Consider the following 6,681-nt stretch of genomic DNA (forward strand, 5'->3'; position numbering starts at 1 on the left):
TATGGCTACCAAAACATCTCACACACAGGTATATATGCACAGTAAACACATGAATGATTGGAAGTGAGTATATCACTCTCCTGGCAAATAACCAAACGTCTGCACCGTCCCACAGCTCCAACTCACACTTTAAATTTATAGTCGAGTCTGTAGAGGGATAAAAAAAGTATATTTTTTTCCTAGGACGTTTCCCTGACTTGATGGTAATTTCCCTAAGCTACTGTTGGACATGACAGCGTTATCACTTTGCCTTTGACACTGTGCAAGATAAAGGACTGGGGGACGCCAAGGACCAAATATGTTGCTTTTCTATGTTGGAGCAGACCCATTCATCATGTCCTCCAACACCTAGAGCTCTGTGCAATCCGTCCATAAGTCAGCACGGGGCAGGTATCCTCTACCCGGCCACAAAGCAAACAGGGGAGGTGATTTGATACCTGACTATTTGACAAAATAATAGAGCACTATTCCCTCGCCCCAAAAGAATGGTGCGGTAAACACACACAGGAGTCAATACAGAATGATTTTTAATACGCCCGAGTCGACCGTGAATGCATAATGCGGAGCCTTTTGCCAATAAATGGAGAGACACATGCTTTCGGAAATCAGTTTATATAACAAAGTGGTTATTATTTAGTATGATACTCCATTACATACTGCAGGGACAGTGTGCATAACCATTTCAATTGTTTTTCTTTCCCCCCCCATTTTGTTAAGGATAAAAATGAACTTAAAGATGTTACAAATATAAATGTTTTTTTTTTTTTAAGACAAAAAAACATTTTCAATAACAACAAAGGTAGGCAGGGTTATGGCAGCTTAAAACCTCATCATGGCTGGACCGATCACCTCCAGATTCAGTCCTTGAATGATATTTTTTTTTCTTCTCCACAAATCACAACAGCAAGCACTAATAAAATAGGAAACAAAATGGAAATGTTGCAGCATGGGAACTAGTTTTCAAAAGTAAGGGCTTTGCACATACTTCACTCTGTTAGTGGCAAAGTCACAACCTAATTATCATGAAACTATGATGTCTTTCCATTAGGGTAAAGCACCATCAGCGATCAAACACAATCACCACCAAAAATGGCACCTTTACAGTTGTATGGGTGATTTACAAATGGAATACCCTGCCTCCTCATTCACATAAATACAATGAACACAAGTCATACAATTGGCTGACTGGGTTAGTAGCTAAAAAGACAATGGAATGGTAAGGTCCTGCTTAACACTACGGCTGCGGCTCAGTTCACAGGCGCTCATGGCCAAAATTCAACCTGCCAACTGTTGCTAGCCTTTTGCGTGGACACAGTACACACACTGTGACCACGCACCTAAAAAAAGAGAACAAGCTAAAATCACATGAGGACAACAAAATGTACAGGTATAGCCATTGAAGAAGTTCCTCTTCAACATTTCGGGAGATAAAATGTCTGAAGTGTTCACTTTTCAGCCGCCCAGAGAATGCAGCAGGAGTCATTGGAACACATTAAGTATCATATTGCAGTATTTCTGTTCACTTCTTCCATCCTTCATTCAAACAGGAAGAGGTTATAGAGGAATACCAATGCAGGAGCTAGAAGCAGATGACATTATCCCATTTTGGGGCCGGGAACCCCTTTTGGTGTTTTAAACATTATACATTATATAACGTTATAATTTAGCTATTGAAAAATAGCATATCTACAAGCTCATAGCGTGCCACTCGGTGGCGCGCTATGAGCTTGTAGGTCTGCTATTTTTTGAAAAATCGTGAAAATATTTATTTCAGAAAACTGGAGGATTTAGAATAATCTTTTTAAATTTTTGAGGTCAGGCCTAAATGGGTTATGTCATGGCTGACAGGCATGCACTGGAGCCTTCTAAGTGACACAATGCAGTCGTTATTACAAAGATCTGTTTCATTCCAAATCAATTACAATTAGTTGTCATGTAACCACATATGAAATAGGTTTGGGAATCTCACATCACAATCTTTATGCATGTTCCACACTGTAAGTAACTATGACAGTTTCATAAACAATAACAAAATCAAGTTAGATCTCTTTTCTGTCTTACCTATGCACAAACTTCAGCCATAATTTGATTTGACAAAAAAAAAGAAAAAAGATCTGCACCGGAGATGTACTCCCTTTTTTGATATACAAAACAAAGCATACACACAAGAAAAAAATAACATCAAATGGATATCCAGTCACTGGTCGGTAACAGTTTCATGTTTTAATAAAACCTTGGCAGTTGGCACATGTCGGGTTGAAAAAATGAAAGGAATCTTGTTTGATTAGAGCGCAGCGAAAGAAACAAATTGTCCATCTAATTATTTGAAAAGAAGTAGAAAAACAAATAATACAAAATGCCTGGAATAGTTCTCCTGTCACGGCTGTGCAAGTTGAGTATGTAATCAAGAGGTGAAAATGTGAAATCAAATGGCACGGTGGTTTGGGTGCATGCGTGCGTGCGTGCGTGCGTGCGTGCGTGCGTGCGTGCGTGCGTGCGTGATTCGAACACGTGTGTGTACGTGTGTGTGTGGGGGGTGTCCTGTCGTCTATGTAATCAAGAGGTGAAAATGTGAAATCAAATGGCACGGTGGTTTGGGGCGTACGTGTAGCGTGCGTGCGTGCGTGCGTGCGTGCGTGCGTGCGTGCGTGCGTGCGTGCGTGCGCGCGTGCGTGCGTGCGTGCGTGCGTGTGTGCGTGCGTGCTTCGAACACGTGTGTGTGTGGGGGGGTGTCCTGTCGTGTTGTTTTGCGCTTGCAGATCAACGATTTTGGACAAGCAACACAGCCATGCGAGGAAGTATAAATTAGGTTTCAGGAGCTCATCCCCTAGTTTTTTTTTTTCCTGCGTTATCTTTCCCTGATTGGACCTTGCATTCTTCCTATGTACAGTATGCAGGCCCTCCGGAGTGTTTCAGATGCACCTTCAGGACGAGACGATTATGTCAAATTGTATTTCTTAAAATTATTTATTTTCTTACCAGTGTCAACTGGTAAGAAAACGCTCCAGGAAAACGCTCCATTACGCAGCCCGGGAGCCAAGCATGCTGAATCCTATTTTGCCCGGGTGTCTGCTCTGTGTATTGGGATGTGTGACAAGCCCTTTCCACAAACACACACCACCTACCAGGGTCACTGTAATATTGATGTTATGATAAAAGGGTCACTTATGCCATTAACAGTAGGGAATTGTATTACACGTGGAGACTCACTTGCTAAGACAGACTCAACACCTTGTCCGCTTGCTTTGTCCCTCACACCACTACGCTGGCTTTACATTGATGAATTGGCTGTTTTTAAGCCAGCATCTGCCTACTATTTAGATATACTCTAGAGTGTAAGCATATAAGCATGAATATATTAATAAGCTCAGAAAGGGGGGGGTGGGGTGGCCGCACTGGCCGTTACACAATGGGTCCTTATGATCGTATATAGTGTAATTTAGGTTATTTCACACATGCACATGCTATCCCCAGTGCATTCCATTCAACAGTGCAGACTCAGGTGTGTGCTGTAAAGTGTTAGTGAAAACAGCTGTGATGCACTTAGCCGTGACCCCAAAGTCCTTTAGCAAATTACACCACGGGGCTGTCATGTGAAAGCACTGACTTAAAACCCCTTTTGGTGTTTTAAACATGATGTTATAATTTAGCTATTGAAAAATAGCAGATCTACAAGCTCATAGCGCGCCACCGAGTGGCGCGCTATGAGCTTGTAGGTCTGCTATTTTTGAAAAATCGTGAATTTATTGATTTCAGAAAACTGGAGGATTCAGACGATTTTTTTTTAAATTTCGACATCAGGCCTAAATGGGTTAAACTGTAATCATTTTAACACATTTAATCTGTCATAATGAAGGAAAGGCTGAAAACCTGTGAGAGACTATATGTCCGTCTTTCCCTCATGTGACAGCTTCAGTTTAACTCTGGTACTGCACAGTGAGGCCTGGCTTTGCTTACTGAAAAGGTAGGCCCCAAATACTCATCACCTTTATCATAGACGTGGGAAGGTGAAGGTTTCACTGTGATTTTCCCCATAGTATCCCATTGGAAATCATTACTAGCAGGAATTACAGCCAAACCGCATCATGTACAGTGGGTTTACAAGCTTTGACAGAGTTATAGATTATTCCATTATTTTTTAGTTAACAAAGGTAAACTATTAAATTTAATGTGTGAGAAAATGCAATTTTAAAACATTTACTCATTTACATAATCACAGAGCACGTCGACTAACGTTTGAAGTCATGTGCCATGGCCAACAGCAGTGCGTTTAAGTTGTTATTTGACTCCAGCACCATCTCAACTCATCTTCAACCTCACTTCTGTATGTGTTCTTTAACATCTTGCTGTACTGCAATTTATTATTTCATCATATAGCTTCATGAATCTGATCAAATTTGATCAAATCCAAACGGCTGAGGACACCAGGTGAGGTCAATGATGAATCAGGCCGGTATGAATCACAGCACTGTCACTATGCTACTCACAGTACCCTGTCTATCACCATTTCAAATGTATAGCAAAAACTAAATATACAAACCCATGCTAGAGGGTGGCCTTAAAATGGACCATATAAATTGTAGTTCTAATGCATTTCGTGCCATTAAAGCTACGCTATGTAACTTTTGTTTCAGTGAATACAATGTTCCATTAATGGTAGAATATACAATATAACTTGGAACAACTGGGGAGATGGAATTCGTTTTCCCTGCTATTCTGCTGAGAGATAATGTTTATACTGTGGTCTGGTCTGACCACTATATTGTGGTGATTATACTGATTGACAACAACAAGTGCTTCTGGCTGAAGGTCAAACTATAATGTCTCCCCTGAGCAACCAGGCCGGCTCCATCTATTAGCCCAGTGGTAAAAATGCCAGCACTTGCGTGGGGGACCCGGTTTTGAATCTCAGGTTGGACACATGGCATAGCTTTAAGTACACACTCTTATATACCCATTAAGTTATTCTTGTTTGGCCCGGGAGGCCTACTGTCACGCTGTCCCTCTATAAAAATAAAGGCGAAAGCCACAAAAAATATCTTAAAAAAAAAAGTCTAAATTAACTACACTAATCCCTGTTCCTGTCAGATTTCAAATGTGCTTGTATATCGACTATCTTCACTGCTTTTGACACTGTCAAACGACTAAGTATAAAATAGGCCATTCATTTATGAGAAAACAAAACTAAAAAAACAAAACTAAAAAGATGGGTCTCGGATGTACCACGTGACTGCCAAGGTCTAGAGCCTTCCGCATGAAGGGCAAACGAGGTGCTGAGATCTCAGCGGTACCCTGAGGCTTTAGCAAAGGAGAAAAGAAAGAAAGAAAAACAAAACAAACAAAAGAAAAAAAAATCAATAAATAAAATGCATCACTTTCATGTGGAGATTTCAGTCGCGATAACTCTTCGGGGTGCACAATGGATGGCATACGGAGCTTCTGTCTTTTGTTGAGGATATGTACGATGATGAAATATCTAATTTGGACTCGGCGTCGTGGCATATAGGACATCTGCGCTGACAGGAACTGAAGTGTGGATGTGGGTTTGCCAGGGGAAAGCGCTGTTAGATGTCCTGTATTGTTGTTAGTGGGAGTCTTTGTGGCTGATAAGCGGACAATATGGTGCAGTCCCTCTTGGCGGAACGACTATTTTTTTTTCTTTTTCCTTTTTTTTAATACAAACGCTAACGCGTGTTTTGTGTCAAGCAGTAATGCATCCAATCTGTCGTATTCTCGGCATTAAAAGAGGAATTGTACTAGAGGGGCCCTGGGTGGCAAGTTTACACACAGCAAGAACCACAATTCATTTCCAAGCAATCAAAGCCTTTCAATCAAAAAAAGCAGAATAATAAAAGAAAGGGGGGTGGAGAAAAAAAAAGAAAGAAAAAAAAATATATCAGCCTATAACTTGTCCCAGGCTTTAGACGGGTCCTCATACATGTAAAGCTGTGGTAAAGTAGTGAATAAATATGCAAGGCGGATCGGACAAACGGCTAAATGTGTAAATGTCCTATGCGGGGGTCAAAATCCTCTGTGTTCATTTAACGCCTGGACCTTTAAGGGTCCATCTGGGTCCATCTTCACACCAAAGGTTTTTAACTGTAGCCCATTATGTATTTGACCCTCTCTTTTCTATGTGCCTTTTCTTTAAGGCCTTGTGTTGCAAAAACATGTCTATGTGCGGTCATACATCTCCTTCGTGTTTGTAAGTACATAACCTTCCCACACGCCGGTTGTGCACACATGATGATATGGTACGATATATGGGTGGATGTATTTGTGTGTGTGTGTATCTGTGTGTGTGTGTGCGTGTGCCTGCCACACTGAGTGGTAGGTAGTCTTGTCCCTCCCTTCTCTCCTCTCCTCGCAGGCCTCTTTGGCACTTGTCTAGCGTCCTCTGGTTAGGTGCGGCTGATCATCGGGCGGGGTTGTGTCGCGAGCGGGACCTTTCCAGGACCGCGCGCCGGTTGTCTGTCAAAGAAACACAAAGCAAAAAAAGTCAGGCGAATGAAGCACTTGCACGGTGGAGGCGGAAGAACGGGGAAATTGTTCGGAGGAACACTCGACACAGACAGACAAGAACGGCCGACGTGAGGAGAATGCAGAGTGATTTATGAGAGAGAGAGAGAGAGAGAGAGAGAGCAGCGGAGGGCTGGAGGAACACAAGGGGCTGCTGGGGAA

The sequence above is a fragment of the Electrona antarctica genome (assembly GCF_951216825.1).
Source record: "Electrona antarctica genome assembly, chromosome: 1".
NCBI classification, from domain to species: domain Eukaryota; kingdom Metazoa; phylum Chordata; class Actinopteri; order Myctophiformes; family Myctophidae; genus Electrona; species Electrona antarctica.